Source organism: Bos indicus, chromosome 27 (assembly GCF_029378745.1).
Source record: "Bos indicus isolate NIAB-ARS_2022 breed Sahiwal x Tharparkar chromosome 27, NIAB-ARS_B.indTharparkar_mat_pri_1.0, whole genome shotgun sequence".
NCBI classification, from domain to species: Eukaryota; Metazoa; Chordata; class Mammalia; order Artiodactyla; family Bovidae; genus Bos; species Bos indicus.
Genome location: NC_091786.1, coordinates 33860175 through 33879474, shown reverse-complemented (window position 1 = coordinate 33879474; position 19300 = coordinate 33860175). Strand labels below are relative to the sequence as shown.

Here is a 19300-nt window from a genome sequence, read left to right as displayed (position 1 = left end):
GGTTCATTTGTTATCACAGAGCAACCTAATTTATTCTAACTAATACAATTCTCCCATAAACATTAGTGGCCTTTTTCTGGTAGCTCAGATGGGAAAGAATCTGCCTGCAATGCAGGAGACCCGGGTTTGATCCCTGGTTTGGGAAAAAATTCCCTGGAGAAGGGGATGGCAACCCAGTCCAGTATTCTCGCCTGGAGAATCGCATGGACAGGGGAGAGGACAGGGGAGACTGGCAGGTTACAGTAAATGGGGCTGCAAAAGAGTCGAACATGACTGAGGGACTAACACATCCACTTTCATAAGCATGTGTGACACAGAAAGTGGTCTGCCAGTCACCTGTAGACCTGTCACTGGGAGTTGGCCCAGGCAGTCTGTAGTGAAAGACTAGAGGAACATTTGCAGGGAGGAGCAGCAATTCAGATGGTCAAGTTCAAGGTGACTGCAGTCTACTCTGGGAGGCTAGGAGGAAGGCAGAGCTTCAGAGGACACTCTGGCTCTGGAGCTGCTCATCCAGACCCCAGACTCCAGACCAAGGTCAACCAGACTCCAAAGACCAAAGACATTCCAGTAGACTGCTTCTCTGACCTCCCTGGTTCAGAAGCTGTGTCAGTCAGCAGTATGTCTTTAGAAAGTGAAAGAAGATTCGTAGGTCGCTTTATTTTTAAAAAAATATTTTTATTTACTTGGCTGCATCGGGTCTTAGTTGCACACGCAGGATCTTCAATAACAGCGCACAGACTCTCTAGTTGCCATGCCAGGCTTAGTTGCTATTCGGCCTGCGGTATCTTAGTTCCCCAGCCAGGGATCAAACCTGTCTCCTGCCCTGCAAGGCGTATTCTTAACCCCCAGACCACCAGGGAAGTCCCCCTTGGTCACTTTAAATGCACAAGATGTTCAACCATAATAAGAGTTTATTTACTGGACCGTATTGATTTTCTTTGCATAGACCTCCAAGGGCTGACCATCCACAAGGGAGTTAAGACATACTCACACAGCCTGCATCTGAGTCTCTAAGAAATACTCCCTGTGAATGATTAGCAACCCAGTGAAAGGGTTGCTGCTCTGTTCATTTTTAAACCTGAAAATATCCAGCGACCCTCTCAAAATCCAGGAACATTTCAGTCTCCTGATGGAGAGGCACCTGGAAGAGAATGAGGAGAAGCTGTCCTCTTGTCGTTGCCGACAACATGGTTTGTAGCATCTGAGAGTCAATGTTACCATCCGTCTTCTGTCTGGACTGCCTGGAATGAGGTGGTCCTCAGCCCACAGCAGCAGAAGGCTGCATGTAACCATATTCATCATGGTGCCAAACTGCCTCCTTATTCAAGAAGAAAAGATAATGGCTCATCCTCTCATGATTCCCTGGACTGGAATTGCTGTATAAAATTGTCTTTGCAGAAATAGACTTCTCCGAATTCATCGGGAATGCAGAGCTAGATGTCTGGCCGCTTTGAGACGAAAGGATTCACTGGGAGCAAATCGGTTTTTGCTCCTTTGCTACTTAGCAGAGCTTTAATGCTAGAGCCTCTCAGAGTTTTTAATTTTTACAAGGTAGCTATTTTCAGAATCAAAAAGGTGCAGTTTCCTTTACCGAAAACCTCGTGATGCAAGAGAAATGGGATTTTCTTATAAATCCCTCAGCTCACTCTGCTCCCTCTGTCTAAATCCACGCTGCTGGAAGAGCAAATACTACAGCTTCGTTGCCAGGAATACGGGAAAGACAGTAATCACACCGGATGTTAATGTGATGAGTCCACTTAAACAGAGATAAATTTCAAATGCATATATATTTTCATTTTGAATGTAGTATACTTACAAAGAAATGCTTATGCTTTTAGAGTAGAAGGCAGATTTCTTTTTTAGAAAGTATTCATTTACCTGGCTCCGTCGGGTCCTAGTTGTGGCTCGTGGGATCTTCGCTGTGATGCTCCCAGTAGTTTCAGGGCATGGGCTCAGTTGCCCCGAGGCATGTGGGATCTTCCTGGACCAGGGATCGAACTCGCATCCCCTGCATTGAGAGGCAGTTTCTTAACCACTGGACCACCAAGGAAATCCCTAGAAGGCAGATTTCTGACCCACTCCTGAAACATTAATTAAAGGATTTGGAGAAAGCAAAGAGTATCAGTTGAAAACCAGTGGCAAGAACCTACTTAGCGGTTCCTTATCTTTTGATCCACGTTAACAGCATGAAACATGTACTTTAATTATAATATCCAAATCTCACCTTGATATTCCATGAAATGAAAGAGTCCCACACAAATGTACCATGTGTATGTGCGTGCTAAGTCACTTCAGTCATGTCTGACTCTTTATGACCCTATGGACTGTAGCCTGCCTGGTTCCTCCATCCTTGGGATTCTCCAGGCATGAATACTGGAGTGAGTTGCCATGCCCTTCTCCAGGGTATCTTCCCAATTCAGGGATCAAAACTGTTTCTCTCACCATCCCCTGCGTTGGCAGGTGGGTTCTTTACCACTAGTGCCATCTACTTTTTATTTTTCAGGTGTTCTAAAAGCACTTTATTCCCAAAGGTTGCTGATATGAGGATTCTTGGGAACCAGAAATGGCAGGAAGATCCACGTGCTCGGATCCCCAAGGCCTGGGCCAAACTGAAGCCAGATCTATCCACTAATGATGCCACAGGCCACAAGGAAGAAGGTCAAGGATGTGTGTTGGCTTGTGGAGCTGTAAGTTGCACCTCGAGGGTGGAAAGCATTCCTCTGACTTCAGGTTGGTCCTATGGCTGAGGTGTAGCACAATGGCCACACCAAGTGGATATTGAGAGCAAAAGCTAGGAGGCATGTGCCCTCTTCACCAGCAACAGTTAGAATTTTCATCACCTAAATTGAGCCTCTCAGTAAATGAATATCGCCTCCAGAAGATTGAAGCTGCAGAGATAAACAATGGAAGGAAGGGAAGTGGGCATGCAAGGGGTATCTTTCTGAAATGCCAGGTGAAGATGATGTTGACTCAGAATTGTTGCTTCATGCTGGCCCAAGGCCATTGTCAAACTAAGTTCTGTAAAGGAACACAGAAAGACTAAAGAAACAGACTCCTAACTCGCTCACATAATGAGCAGCTCGTCCTTGCTGCCTCCAGTACCAGCCCTGATTGAAGGGCGCTGTGAACTCTGTTCCCACCTCGCCAGCCTGGGGAGCTGAGATTGACGTGCAGCCTGGGAAACATGAACCCTGGGCTTCGGGAGCAGCTTGAGGTCAAGTCAGAATTTGTTTCTGTCCTGCCTTTCAAAGCTTTGTTTTCCTATGAACCATCCATACTAACCACTCTGCATTGCTGGGCCCCGGAGAACCGGGGGTGGGCAACTTCCAGGAGATTCATTCAGGATGGACATTCATTAGCTCTGAAGACAGCTGGGGCTTTTCCTAAAAGGGCTGAGGACAGCTGGAAATTCCCAGATTAATCATTGACCAGACCAGGCTACTGCCACCCCACCAAATCCCACCCCACCCTGAGGGTTGCTCTAACCAAAATAAATCATAAATGTGTACAGCTCAACAGTGATTCTATTCAGAGTCACTGCCACCCACTTCTAAAGCCCAGGCCAACGTAAAGTAACCCAAGACTTCACTTCTCTTCAAGGGGCTGCTCCACGTCCTCAGAGGCAATTAAATCACGGAACCTGTGTAAATAAGACTTTTCTGGAATGCTATTTTGAGACACGCTGAAAGCCTTTCCAGTGAACTGAGTCTTCATTCTGACCATCACAGATAAATGAAGGACGGGTTCTTTAACATACTAATGATAACAACAACTAATTGATACTTTTCCTTTGCAAAGCATTTAGTTCCTGCCAGATAACTTCACATGAACCATCTCTTTTACTTTCAGAATCATATAGCAAGGCAGGACGTGCGTTATTATTGACATTAAGCAAATAAACTGAGACTTCTTGGCAGTTAACAGCCTTACTTGGGTAACAGAACTGATGGCCGTTGGACATAAGGTTAAGACAGACTCCAAGTCCAGGACTTTTTCCAATCCATCCCACTGTGTCTACAAAAAATCTTACCCTCTCTTAAAAGCTTTGAATTTTATAAATTGTTTAAGTGCTTATTGTTTTATTTGATGGGAATGAAGTACAGCTAGCACTGTTGAGTCATGACTAAGCTGAGTCATTGTACATCAAGTGCTTGATATGAACGTCCTCGTATATGAGGTGGTCGTTATTATCCCCATTGTGATACACGAAGGAACACAGAGAGGTTTCTGCAACTTTCCCAAACCACATAGCTAGTAAGTAGCAGGGATTTGAAAACTGCGCGTCTAGAGCCTCCCACCTGCATCCTTCTGCTGAGATAGGCAGGTGTATAACTTCTCGTGCTGTTTTTTGAAGAACCATAGGTCCAGTTGCTGGAGACAGAGCCATCCACATCGCCAACATGTTTGGCATCGTTTGGGTCCATGGGGATTATTTCGTCTGTGAGGCCAATCTAGAACCAATAGAAATAACCGATCAACAATAGAAATAAACCAAACACTCTGCTATGAGATGGGGTTCCTTCTTTCTTTCTTTTCAGGCTGTACTACGTGGCACGTGGGATGGTGGTTTCCCGGTCAGGGATTGAACCTGTGACCCCTGCAGTGGAAGTGCAGAGTCTTAACCACCGGACCACCAGGGAAGTCCCTCAGGGCTTTCTTCACAATGGCACCACTATTGCTCCTATTTCCAATACTAAAAACCACGAAGTTCCTTCTCCCTTGTGTCTCTTATCCAGTCAATTATCAGCAATTCCTGTTTCATGGTTGTGTGTGTATCTAGAACTTGCTTCTCCCTCTTCCCTCCTTCTCTTCACATACACTGTCCAGTCAAGTAACTAGACAGCGGCCCCTCCAGCTTCAGACACTTCCCACAATATAGTCTATCTTGTCCCCATGCATCCTAAAAGCGTAGGATCTTCATCCCATCTCATCCCATGCTGTGTTCCTACACATGGCGCCCCACTGTCTATCACAAGCCCTCTGGTTTGCATCTTCATGGTCTAGAGCCTCCATTTTCCAGCCATTTTTTAAATTATCTATTTATTTTTGCCTTTTGACTTCCCCGCATGGCATGTGGGATTCTAGTTTTCTGATCAGGGATTGAACTCACAGCCGCTGCATTGGAAGCTTGGAGTTTTAACCACTGGACCCCCAGGGTTAAGTCCCCCTCTAGGGGACTGGACCCCCTAGACAGCCATTTTCCTATCAATTCTCTGTTTCTTCCTTCTCCTCTTGCCAAGTGGGGCTCCTCACAGTCCCCAGCCCGCATGCACACACCCATCTTCCCATCTTGTGACTTCACTGTTATTCTCCTCATCTTGTTATCGCTCTTCTCTCCTGTTTATAGCCCAGTCTAGACATCCCACCTGTCTCTGGCGTCTCCTCGGGCTATTCCTCCTTCTTGGATTCCTATTGTCCCCACAGAAGGTGCCACGAAGTTCAGTGTTTAATTTTGTTTTCTCGTTGTCTCACTGTTTACCTCCTCCACTAGACTGGGAGTTTCTCAGGTCAAGGACTCTGCCTTACTTTTTTTCATGATCCTTACTGGGCATAATATAGTCCTGGACTCAGAGACAGTGCTCGTTTGGTGGACGGATCTCGCTTGGTGGAGGGACCTGGTGGCAAATGAGCATGAGTTGATTTAGTGGCTCTGATGAGCAATCCAGTGGCCTTGCTTGACATGGGTTAATTCTCCAACACTAGATGCCAGCATCAAATTCATGAGAAGGTCAGGAAATTACAAGCTGGTCAATTCGTTTTCTGCAGGAGAGTTGTTGTTTGCCCAATTCGAGCAGTTGAGGAACCCATTTTTTCTGATTCCTTTCCCAGTGGGCTCTTCCCTAAAGAGATACAATGACTGGGTGGGGGGTGGGGGGCGGGTCAAGTGAGTTGTCCAAGTGAAAGACCACAGCAAGTAGACTCTGATTTATAATCTCCAAAGTAATACATTAGAGAATGGAAAGTAGCTCAAGGCCAATGTTTTAGAATAAATCATGAGACAGTTTTTACCAGCAGAGAAGTCACTGGACTCTGTGCAGCCTTGTTCAGCATCAGCATGTTTAATGGCCATTCATCCAAGTTCAAGTTGCCTCAGGCAGATTTCAGAGGGACCAGTACTTTGGAAATCTAATAGCAGAAAGAATCGAGTTAGTATATATGGCCACATTTGGAAACTATGTCATACTTTCCAAACTGTGCTCTTAAGCTCCATCTTAAGAGTTGAGTTCTTCTGAGTTGGAAAGAGTACCAAAGGTTATCTGGTTGGAAGAGGGATGACATGTCTGGAATACTACTAACACACTTTTCATTTCTGTGTTTCATGGGTTGATCTATCCCTTCACTTTCCCATTTTCTCAGAGACATAAGCCTACCTTCAGACTTCAACAGCATGAATGCAAAAAAAAAAAAAAAGCTAATATGCTGGTTATCCCGACCCCAAATGGGTATTTTGTAGGCATAACAGAGGTAAAAACTAGGTTTTATTGAGAGAGAAATACGATTTTCTAAATTTATTTAGCTCCCATTTCGCATAACTTGCTAAAGAGCCAAGCTTGTAGGTAGGACTCAGATCCTGGAACTGCTTCCATGCAGATGAGAACTGGTTTTGCAGTGACAACTAGGGCTTCCCATGTGGCACTAGTGTTAAAGAACCTGCTTGCCAAAGCAGGAGACCCAAAGACCCAGGTTCCATTCCTGGGTTGGGAAGATCCCCTCGAGGAGGAAATGGCAGACCACTCCAGTATTCTTCCCTGGAAAGTTCCATGGACAGAAGAACCTGGCAGGCTACACTCCATGGGACTGCAAAGACAACTAGACTAGGAGGTTTGAATTGTAGAGGCAGGAAGCATGCTCATTTCTGGTCCCAAGGGATCAAGAGAAGAAAGAAGACAGAGGCTGGAGAGACATTCATCTTGATTTTCTGTCTCTGGGCTAGTCTGAACTTAGATGTTCAGTCGCTAAGTTGTGCCCAACTCTTTGTGACCCCATGGACTGCAGCATGCTTCCTTGGCCTTCACTATCTCTTGGAGTCTGCCCAAACACATGTCCATGGAGTTGGTGAGGCCATCCAACCATCTCATCAACACAAAGCCTCTTCCTCATTTCAGACTGCATGAAACACAGGCTCCCCACACCCATGTGGGAGTGGCCACATCAGAGTAAACTCAGCAGTACTCTGTGGTCAGACAGTGGAAGGGCTAGCATTTAGCTTTCCCGAGCTACCCTCACTTCCCTCACTTCCTGTGTGGTGTGGAAAGAACTTGGAATCTCCTGGGTGACCCTGGAGTGGGGAGGCACAGAGGCTGGGTGGAACCTGGCTAGAGCACATACCAGAGAGGAATGACCATGGTGGGGGCAAGATGGCGCTGTGGGCTAGGGGTTGCAGAATGAACGGCCTGGGCCCTGACCTCACGATTAGAGCCAGGGGCTCAGCACCAAGGGAGACCCAGGGGCCCACACTCCAGGGGCGGCCCAGGGGCTCAAGGCGCCAACGGAGACCCCCAGGCCAAACCAGGGATAAAGAAGGCAGGGCTCCAGTTCAGTCAAGACAGAAAACGAACCACCCAACCCAGCAACAAACACTGGCCTGAAGCCAAGGAATGGGGCAAGCGGAACTTCAGTGGTCAACCGTCCAGGGAGCGTCCCAGACCAGCCACCCTGTAGCAGACACAATGAGGATCCAGCAAACCCTGTGTGGACTCCAGCCTGCTCCCCTCCACCCCCGGGGAACACAGCAAGTCCCGCTCACACACTCAGGCAGAGACTGAATTATCTGCAGAAAACTGCTCCCAACTGTGGAATTGGGCTAAGATTACAGGGCTGGCGTAAACCCGGTATCCCACCTCACAGTGGGACAGGGGCTCATTGAAAAGCTCCCAGCATTTCGTCAAATCTTCCATACTCGACTCAGAGGACAGTGGGCACTTTGGTGACTTTGCTCCCCGACATGAGCTTCTCCATCACGTGTAGGAAAAGGCTCACGGGAACCTTGGGACCAGGTGAAGTGTTTATTACGGTCTCCATTATACATGGTGCAGAATCCAAGGTCTGGGGATAAAATGTCTCATCCACAGTCAAGAGGCATAGGGTACAAACCTACAAGAGGGAAACTTCCCTGGTGGTCCAGTGGCTAAGACCCTGCGCTTCCAATGCGGGGGGCCTGGGTTCGATTCCTAGTCAGGGAACTTATTCCCACATGCTGCAACTAAAGATCCCACAGGCTGCAATGAAGACTGAGATCCTGCGTGCTACAACCAAGATGCGGTGCAGCCAAATAAATAAATAAATATTGAAACACACACACACACAGGAGTTAGGCCTTTTGACCCCAGTTCCCTGCTCCTCTCGAAGGGCTGTGAGCCCCTCCTAGGAACAAGATGGGGGCACCCATGCACTTGGGCCGGGGGAGCCCTGCTGAAAGATACATATGCTCAGAAACAGGCTTCGGTTTCCCGTTCTGGTCCTGGTCATACCTTCAGCCTTCATTCAGGGGAATCTTCTGGCTGGAGAAGTCCCTTTGGCATATTTGCACCTGGCGGGCGCTTGGGGCTGGTCAAAGTCTACCCATCGCCCATGATGCCAAGTGTTCCGGTCGGCACCCAGCTAACAGGATAGTGACAGAACAAAGCGTTTCCGTATCTCTCATTTCTCCCAAGTATCTCCTAAAATTGAAACCTCTGCATTGGCTGCAGTTTTCCTCCATCTGCAAAAACACATTAGGAAGAGAAAGAGGTTGGCAGCTGACTTCAGGCTTTTCCCCCCGGAGAGTTACTTACCTGACTTTAACCAGATGCTGTGTATCAGCCCGTCTCTCCCCTCCGCGCTTAGTGGGCAAAAGACAGAAGAAATACAAGGAATGCTTGCTACGCTCTGCACTCTCTCCCCCTCTCTTTCTCTTTCTCTCTTTCCCTTTTCTTTTTTTTTTTCCCCAGGACCGGATATACAAGTTCCAGAAGAGGAATATACATCCCCAGAGTCTGAAATCAAATCTGGAATTCATATCCTCTGTAAATGTACTTTATTAAAAGCAGGAATCAAGAAAGGTTTTGGAATTATTATATTGGAGAGCTTGATTGTGTAGAGAGGACTTGGAATTAGGGATAATTTTAGACATGTTTTGCAGGCAGCCTGCTCTTTGGATGAATGGAAACACTGGGTACTTTGGCATCAATCTTATCCCAGAGGTCTTAAAACCAGCCTTTAGACTCTGTTACCAACACGAGAAGGAAAACAGGAGGCTGCAGTAAGGCACGTTCGTCTATGATTACGCAATCGCGTGAACTGACAGTGTTGTAGGGACACAGAGTAGGTAATATTTTCAGACATCAGGCTGTCAGTTGGGAGGTAACGTTTGTAAAATCCGCTTGCTGACACTTCATGGTGTTAGTCCAGCCCCAGACCACGGACATGGGTGGAAGGCATGAGTGTTTGTGTGTGTGTGTCTCTGTGTGTGGGCATGTATATGAAGAAGCTGAAAGGATTAGTTGAGGCCCAGAATCGGAGCTGGTGGAGACTGTGAGGTGCGAAAGTGGGGCAACTCCCGGGAAATCCATCTCCGCCCCCACCCTCTGCCTCCCACGCCCGCCCCTAGACATGCTGGTGGCCTGTATTCCTGGCTCTTCCCTGGATGGGGAACCAGGAACTTGTCCATTGTTCTCAGAAGGCCCAGACCATTTTCTATGTTAACTGTCTCTGAATTATTTTTCTCCCTCGATTTGGAATCACAACCTTCTGAATATCATTGCAAGCTCACGGTATTTCTCTGATGAAAACCGCTATTTCACAGGGGTCAGCCAACTCCACGGCGGGAGCACAGTGACTATGGGATTTGCATTCCGGTAATAAAAGATGAGCCAAGCCCTCCAACCCGTCAGAGAAAGGTGGGAGCCCCTGGAGACCCAGGAGGAGATTTTAGATTCTCAGAGGCCCCAGAAGTACAGAGAGGGAGTCAGTGTTTCTGAGCTCTTTTGAAGGAGAGCTATTGCTCTGTTAGGTGGAAGGCTTCTCACATGGCTCAGATGGTAAAGAATCTGCCTGCAATGCAGGAGACCTGGGTTCGACCCCTGGGTCGGGAAGATCTCCTGGAGAAGGGAATGGATACCCAGTCCAGTATTCTTGCCTGGAGAATTCCATGGACAGAGGAACCTGGCAGGCTACAGTCCATAGGGGTCCCAAAGAGTTGGACACGACTCAGCGACTAACACTTTCACTTTCAGAGGAAAAAATTGGAATGCTGAATGGATGCTTGGGGCGACGGGGGGCGGGTGCAGGGGGTGCTGCTAGCTGGCTGTCTGCTACTATCTCACTCCTTGACCCACACTGCCTGCTCTTTATTCACATCCGGGATGTCCCCTGTTCCTTTATGTAGAAAGTCCCCTCTCTTGGGACAGGCAGGAAAGTACAGCGAACATTTGGATGGCTAAGGTCCTTAACTTTTCACTTTGGCTGCCCTTTCCAAGACTGTTGAATTATTGTCTTAATTACAGAAGCCCTAAAGAGGAATTTGAAATCACCCCTGCAGCTCTCAGGAGAAATAGCAGTAGACTCCTCTTCCTTGGCTCTTGGACTGATTGGGGTTTCACCCGCCTCTTTCTCTCTCCTTCCGCGGGGTCCTGGCCTCCGGAGTCAGACAGCGTGGGCCTGGAGCCTCTGCTCTCAGCATCTCTGCAGGAAGGGTGGCCGCTTAGATTCCACGCTTCCTGCCGGCCTCTGACACCCGCTCCAGGGAGGTGGTTTGTAATGTTTGTCCCGTAAACTCTTAGGTAACTGTTCTGTTCCACCCGGGGAGGTCATGTGGCTCAGAGAGAAAAGCTGTGTTTTTCTTGTGGATATCTAAGGACACTGAGCTGCGGCCAGGCAGCCACGCCGCCAGAACCCCCAGTCTGAACAGAGAGCCCTGTTCGGGGAGCCAAGGGGAAATGACGCTCCCGGACAAGGGTCAAGTGCAAATCACCACGCCGCAGAAGCCCTGGCCCTGGGACATGCATCTGTCTTCCAAGACTTCCCCGCAGTAACGCCCCCTTTTCAAAGGGCGCAACGGATGAAGTGATATCTGGTTCTGAAATTCTCAAGCCCCTCGGCCAGAGGGTCCTGGGGCTTTTGCTTTCCTGGTGTTCACTTATGGCTGCGTTTCCCATCACTACTTCAGCCCTGGTTCTGAGTCTCCGCTCCCTTGAGTTCAGGGCCCCCGGTTGGTCTCTAAAAGCCAAAGGTGTGTGTGTGCTCAGTCGCTTCAGGCGTGTCTGACTCTTTGCGACCCCATAGGCTGTAGCCCGCCAGGCTCCCCTGCCCATGGGCTTCTCCAGGCAAGAATGCTGGAGTGGGTTGCCATTTCCTTTTCCAAGGGATCTTCCCTATTGACCTGGCATCTCTTATGTCTCCTGCATTGGCAGGCAGGTTCTTTACCGGTGGCATTACATGGGAAGCCCTTGCTTTACCCCACATGCACTGAGACAGCGGGTTCTGAGCATCTGGGAAGAAGGGACTGCAGCCCAGGACTCCCTGGGCCCAGGCTGGGCTCTACCCAGAGGCTGCTGGAAGCCTCACCACAGGCAAAAACAGGGCCAACCACTCTTCACTAGGATGTTTTATCTTCTTCCTTTTTTAAAAAATTTGAGGTATAATTGATACACCGTAAAATGCACATATATATTTATCGAAATATGCCCTCATTTACCCTCCACTCAGGTCAAACTCATAGACCTCCCCTAAGACCCCAGGAACTCCTTTGATGTTCATCCTGCTATTAAACGCTTGGAGTCATCACAGCAAAGCTTCTTGCCCCACAGCTAAATAAAGCAGCTGCGGCAGATTCCAATGTCTCCTTCTGAAAACTCGAAGTTCAGAGAGGTCAAGTGATCAGTTCCTGGCCACACTGCCAGTGAGAGATATGTGGTGGCCGGAACCCAGCTCTGGGCCCTTTCTCCTATTTCTGGACTTCCAGAAGAGCGCAGAGCTGTCTTCTGAGACAGCTGAGAAGACTGACCACAGGGCTTCCATGGTGGTCCAGTGGTTAAGAGTCCGCCTTGCAATGTAGGGGACACCGGTTCGATCCCTGGTTCAGGAAGATCCCACGTGCCACCGGGCAACTAAGCACTGCAACGAAGACCCAGCTGAGCCCCCAAAATAAATAAATAAATCTTTAAAAAAAAAAAAAAGACTGAGCACAGACTAGGATGCAGATCACACAGAGACCAGAGGAGCAGAGGCCTGACGTCCTCGTGTCCAAGTGACACAGTGTCCAGGCTTCAGGATCCAGGCTGTCTCTCAGCTGGGGGGCCACCCCTGACCAGCAAACGTGTGATATGTGTTCTCTCTTGACGCCCATTCCTTCTCTACCTTGAATGTAGATAACCTGTCCTCAGACTTTAGGATGCCCAAGAATCCTGGGTAGAGTGAGCTGTACATGCTGATTCTCAGGCCTGGGGCAGGACCCAAGAGTCTGCATTTTCAAGAGGCTTGTTCTCCTCCTCCCGCCACGCCACCTGTCCTCCCCGACACCCATCCAGGGGGTCTTTGACCAACGCTGTGTAAGGGGACCACTCTCAGTCTCCTCCACCCTGGAAGTGGCGTTAGTCACAGTTTCCAAGATTCCACCCCATCATACCCGCCCTCGCCCTTCCTGGAGGACTTCCCCTTTCCTTAACTTCTTCCTTCTTTTATCTTTGCTTTCTGCCTCTTCCCTGGATTGCGGGGTTGCTCTTGATCATGATTCTAATATTCAACTTGTTCATCTAACCTCTAGTCCTCTCTTGAATTGTCCCTTAATCTCTAGAAAGCCTTATGGCTATGGTGATTTGAGACAGTCCACACACACCAGATACACAAACAGTCCTACTGAAAATCCTTCCACGGTGTAAAGTCCAGACTCCTTCAAGAAGCACTGAAGACTCTTCAGTTTCTACTGCTTGCCTTCCAGTTTCATCATACCTCCTTCTTCTCTGAAACCTATCCTTCCTTCTCACGACGATTTCCAGCTGCTGTCATAACCTCGTGCTCAGGCAGTCTGCTCCGTTTGCCTGGAAAAGCCCTCCTCTGGGACCCCTCCAGTTTTCAGGACCAAGGCTGAAGGAAGATTCCATCCTTTGGCAAAATTCCCAGCCTCTCCCAACACCCCCAGGAATGGATTGCTCCTTCTTTGGAGGCTATGTCTTCTCCCCCTGACGAATCCAGGCGCCCTGGATCCTCAGCACCTTGATGGGTCTGGGCCCTCACCATGGGGACTGAGGGTGGAGTCTCAATCCAACACTTCCATGGTGGTCCAGCGTTAAAATAACATACAAGTCAAAGTGTTTATAGTAAGTCCCCTACATATGACCTTTCAAGCTATGAACTTTCAAGATGCAAACGTTCATGGCATCGACACCAAGCGTGAGTGACACAGAAGCTTTAGCTTGCCCTTCATCTTTTACTGCTGGTGGCGATCCTTCAGCTCTACCATCCCCCACCTCCTCTCCTTCCTCTGGTCAGTGACTCTTCTTCCCTGTTTGCTTGATGCCAGTCCCTGGATGCCAGCTGTTGTACTGTACAGCCCTCAAGGTGCTGTACAGTAAGATTTAAAATGTTTGTATTTTGTGTGTTTGCTTTTTATGTATTATGTGTGTGAAACATTACAAACCTATTACAGTACAGTACTATATAGCCGATTGTGTTAGGTACGTAGGTTAACTTCATTGGACTTACAAACAGATTGGACTTCAGGAACAGGCTTTCAGAACAGAATTCATTTGTACGACAGAGACTTACTGGATTGTGTTTCCTATGTGCTGGGCTCTGTTTTAAGTGTTTTTTTCGTATTCGGCTTATTTGTATAAAATGTGTTTTTCTCTGATGTTGGTAATTAGAGTGATCTGATGTCTGTGTAGTGTAATGTTTTAGGTTTCAGAAGATGCAACATAACTTTTAACTGTAGCATCTGTAAGAATCAATAAAGGCCATTGTCTCCCATTGATCTGAGGGTTCCACTTCTATACTGAGCTTCTCTGACGCATTCATCCTAGTGGGATTTTTTTTTAACTTGTTTTCTTGTAGGCTTAAAAAAAATGCTAGTTGAATAATTTGAAGGGCAATTTTATTTATCACATCAACTCCATCTGCAGTATTTCTAAAAATTTGAATAAAAGTCAATGGGGGAAAAATGATTCAAAATATATAAATGATTCGACATATGGAGGTTTATTTTAAAAGCAACCTCTCCTGACTATGTCGGTTCCTGTAAGACATTTGGGATGCCACGAGGAAGAGGACAATGTCTCTAGACAAGCTTCATCCTCCCCTCGATTTATGATGCAGGAGGTGGATTTAGAGCTGAGGTGGCTCTGTGCAGAAAGGAGAAACCAGCAGCGGAACCCTCTAGATGCCTAGTGATCACTGGAATGTGTTGCCATTTCCCAGGGGGCAGTCAGTTTCAAGCCACCAAAATGCGCTTCTCGATTCATTAATCTCTTAGTTAGGGTGGGAGTGGAGACAGGGAAATCTACTCCAGATAAGCATGAAGTACAATATGACTTTGCCTTCTTATAAAGAGCCATCATTCACGTAAATTGCATCCTTCAGCCTTTCAAGGGATTAAATGCTACACGACAGACAGCATCTGGTTCAAACAACAGCAAATCAAAGAGGGTAACAATACACCTCGTGGTGAATAACAGGCAGGCTCCTATATCCATAAGAGGCCAACAGCAGAGGGGGAAAAAGAGACCTGTGAGAGGCACCGTAAGAAGGGTACACCTGTAGATGTGTTGGGGAAGATAGTGATGTTGGCTGGCATAATAACGCCATTCTTCTAACGTGACCCAAAGTGGCAGGCAGCCGCCCTCCTTCAGGAGCTGGAACACAGCTCTCGGTGACCCAGGGACCAGAAGAGAGAATAGGGTACAGAGACTCTCCTTTCTGAAAGCCACCAGCCCGGGACTTTAATTAACGCACAGACTCACGTTGGCTCCTTAGAGGGTCTCACTGGAAAGCAGAGGGAGAGGCCATTTGTCTGGAATTCGATAAAAAGGACTTGGAGTTTGACTTCTTTGTTTTGTCTCCCTTTTCTCACCCTCCCCCACCTCAATTCTCCTCCTCCCCTTCGTCTCCAATGCGGGCTCTCATTACTCTCATGACCTCTGCCCTCTGACCCTTCCAAGGAAGGATCAGATGCATGCCATTCACACCTCGGTGTAAAGTTAATCCTCTGGCATTTCCCAGGTATTCTGTTTTAGCCATAACCCCCTATGAAAAGCTCTCCTCTGTTAAAGGAATTTCAGGTGGAGATGAGTGTGTTTGGGGTGGGGTGGGGTCGGGTGCACTGATAAGAATCAAATTCTGGAAAGTTTGAGTGGCAGCGGCCTTGAGCATCACAGGCCATCCTTCTTTGGGACTCCCCCGCTAAGCCCCTCCATTGGGAGTATTAATATATTGAACGGTAGAATGCTCAGAACTATTCTGTGTGCTTTATTTATGTATTCATCTCTTTTAAAGTTAGTTTTAATTTCTATCAAAGCTGTATGCCCACCTTTTCTTTTCTTTGGTGGTGCTCAAAGGTGGCTGACACTTAGACTTCTCTGGGAAAATGTTTTAAAATCCTGAAGTCTAGATTTCCCTCCAGACCAGCTAAGTAAAGCCTACTGGAGATATGGCCCAGATCTTGAGGGTTCTGAAGAGCCCCAGGTGATGCAGCCAGTGGCTGAGCCATCCACATGGATTTGAGGGAGATAAACTTACAAGGTATATTTAAAACCAGACCAACACACCTGCACGCTCTGTCGCTTCAGTCGTGTCCGACTCTTTGCGACCCTGTGGACCGCAGCCAGCCAGGTTCCTCTGTCCATATCATTCTCCCGGCAAGAATACTGGAGCGGGTTGCTATGCCCAAACAGCAATATCCCCAAGACTTCCCACTCCCCATTCTCCATCCCCCAGAAACAACAATTTCAATGATCTGAGCTGATACATATAGTAGTTACCCTCATGCTTCTAAATTACATGATTATATCGCTGGTCCTTGACTTTTCGGCTTTAATCATCTGTCGACTTCCCACCATGGAAACTATGAGTTAGTCCTCCTCCAACACCACCACCTACCCCTCAAAAACTCAACTTCCCGAACACCACATCATCCCAGTACTGTTATCATTTGGTTGCATTGATATTTGTATTGTGACTCTCTTCTCTGTTCCCTGAGTTTTCTCCGTATTCATCATTAATACAACCCCCAATTCTTCCCAAAGTGTTCTCAGTTGAAATCTCTTGAGGAAGTCTCTCCCACTGCCCGGGGACCTCCCATCTGGACCAGCCCCTCGTCGGGTGCTGCTGGGTGACCTCCACCATCAGCCCAATGATACCATCTTTTCTTGTGCTGAATCTTTTGTCTTTTTTTTTTTTCTACCTTCTTTTTTGGGGGTTTGATCCTCTAGGAGCTTCTGGGGAAAGAGTACATGAGAGTAAAGATTTTGAGACCTTGACTGTCTAAAAATTCACTCTTCTCTCCTGGAGTTTGGCTGAAGATAGAATTTTAGCTGGAAGGGGTTTCCCTGGTGGCTCAGGGGTAAAGAATCCACCTGTCAATGCTGGAGACATGGGTTCCATTCCTGGTCCAGGAGGATCCCGCATGCCATGGAGTAGCTAAGCCGTGCAGCCCAACTGCTGAAGCCCAAGAGCCTGTGCTCCGCACCAAGAGGAGTCACTGCAATGAGACACCTTCTCACCGCAACGAAGAGTAGCCCCCACAGTTAGAGAAAGCCCACTGACGCAATGCAGCCAAATAGATAAATACACTATTTAAAAAAATTTACTCCTTCTCCTCACTCTGTTCTCCCTTTTCGAACTTTCTCTTGTTCAAATATTAAACTTCAAGGATTTGCCCTCTAAATTTCTTCTGTTTCTCTCTACTCTTTTTCTAAAAAATTTTACTCAAGCACAGTTGGTTTACAAAGCTGTGTTTAATTTCTACTATACATCAAAGTGATCCAGATGTACGTATATATTCTTTTTCATATTCTTTTCCATTATGGTTTATCACAGGATATTGACTACACAGTAGGACTCTGTTGTTTATCTATCCTATAAACACTAGTTTGCATCTGCTAATCCCAAACTCCCCCATCTTTCCCTCTCCTATCCTGTTCTCTGACTTTTTGTCTTCTTGTTCTACTTTCTAGGTGACCTCTTCATTGCCCTCTTCCAACTCTTCTATTAAATTTTGTATCTTCTATTAAGTTTCTAAGGTCTCCTGTTTTCAGAATATCTCTTGTGTAGAGCATCCTGGTATTTCAAGTGAAGTGAAGTCGCTCAGTTGTGTCTGACTCTTTGCGACCCCGTGGACTGTAGCCCACCAGGCTCCTCCATCCATGGGATTCTCCAGGCAAGAATACTGGAGTGTGTTGCCATTTCCTTCTCCAGGGGATCTTCCCGACCCAGGGATCAAACCCAGGTCTCCCACATTGCAGGCAGATGCTTTAACCTCTGAGCCACCATGCAATAGCTTATCCCATCAAGGACTTCGGAAATTACACAGTGAGGAAGCACCATGCAGCTCTGCAGCCCAGATGTAAACTCATCTCTGGGACTCACCCCGTTACACACCTGCGTAAAGTGACTAGGGGACCGTCTCCAAGAGACAGAAGAGAAACTTTTCGAGCACAATATGTGAACAACATAGTACACAAACCCAGACAGACACTGCCTCCTTCTAACTATACTTCCATTACATTTGGCCTTGAGGGTCAGAGAAGAAAGAGTAAATCCTTTTTTGATGGCTTTAGAATAATAAAGAAACGCCTGTTCTAATTTATAATCCACTTGCTAAAGATGAAAACCACTAGTGAACTGTATGTGAATAATAATCCCCTTCCTCTCTCTGCAACTTTTAATTTATCAAGAATGTTCGCAACCATTGTCCTGTTTGGTCCTCATAAAGACTGAGAAGACAAACAGGATAATTTTCCCATTTAGCAAAGGAGGAAAGCTTGTTTCCTTTTCTTCCACACATGCTACCTCACTAAGACACCTTGTAATCAAATTTGCCATGTACATCAATATAGTGAAAAGGGGAAAACATTGGAGTGGGAATCAAGAGACCTGGATTTTAGTCTGGACTCTGCCACTAATTAGTTAAGTTGAACTTGGGCAATTTAGTTCCATTCCATGAGCAGGTTTTCAGTGCCTCCTATATACCAGGGATTGTGCTTAAAGTACCAAGCTGGATAAGACATTGTTACTGTCTTTAAATTTTTTACAGTTTGGCTGAGAAGACAGATACAAACCAGTTCTCTATCATCATTTGTGAAAGTCATACATGAACAGATGCCTTGAAAGACCATCAGAGGGCATAATTAATTCCATCTGGAGAGGAAAGGCAGGGACGTTTTCAAAGGAAAGGAGAAAAAAATCATCTTTTTTTAAAATTTAATGATGACAGTAATATAGCGTTTCAAGAAAGTTCAAACAAAATATGATTCATAGAAAGTGAAAAATCACCATAACTCCCTTCCCATCAAGAGACGAGTGCTACTAATTTGATGTTTATTAGCAGGTGACATTTGATCCAGGTTTTAAAAAACCAGTGGAGGTTTGCCTGACGTGAAAGGTGGGAGCACCTGGAAAGAGAGTTCACGGTTAATGAGACCTGAAGAAAAGGGGCAATCCAGTTGGTTAAGACTCTGCGCCCTCACTGCTGAGGGCCTGGGTTCAATCACTGGTCAGGGAACTAAGAGATGAAGGAGGACACAGCAGGTTTGGGGCACAAATGAGGGTAAATTGTGGGGAAATGGCAGGGAATAAGGTGGGAGAGCAAAGCATCTATCTCAGTAAGTGGGGTCTTCTCTACCATACTGAGGATCTTGGATTGTTCTGCTGCAGCTGGGGGACCACGGAGGTAGTTTAAGTTGGGAGACAGATGGAGTGAAGTCTGTGTTCAATATTCCAGTCAGCGGCACTGTGGCCAGTGCAGGAAGGATGCAGTGAGGCCAGACCAGTCAGAGAGACCAGTTAGGAAATCCAGGTGCAAATGGCGAGCTTGAACCAAGGTGGCAGAGTGACGATAGAAAGGGAAGGGTGGGTTTGATAGACTTTAGGGGGTGGTGTTAAGCAGAAACAAATGAACTGGAAATAAAGGAAAAGAGGAGGCTAGAATGGCTTTTTGATTTCTGGTTGAATAATTAACTGAGCAACTATTGATACTAGTAATGAAGAGAAAAAACTACAGGGGGAAGAGGCATGGCTGAGGTAGGGGATTAAGAGGTCCAAACTATCATATATAAAATAAGCTACAAGGAGGAATTCCCTGGTGATCAAGTTGGTTAAGACTCTATGCCCT

General features: G+C 47.0%; 2 non-coding genes across 2 annotated transcripts; one reads left to right on the top strand and one right to left on the bottom strand.

Moving 5' to 3' along the window:
• Positions 1 to 4567: 4567 nt before the first annotated feature.
• TRNAG-UCC (transfer RNA glycine (anticodon UCC)) lies at positions 4568 to 4640 on the bottom strand. The gene has a single exon. It is a non-coding gene; the product is annotated as a tRNA-Gly (tRNA).
• A 3470-nt stretch (positions 4641 to 8110) lies between these two features.
• Positions 8111 to 8183, top strand: TRNAG-UCC (transfer RNA glycine (anticodon UCC)). Its single transcript has one exon. It is a non-coding gene; the product is annotated as a tRNA-Gly (tRNA).
• Positions 8184 to 19300: the final 11117 nt, after the last annotated feature.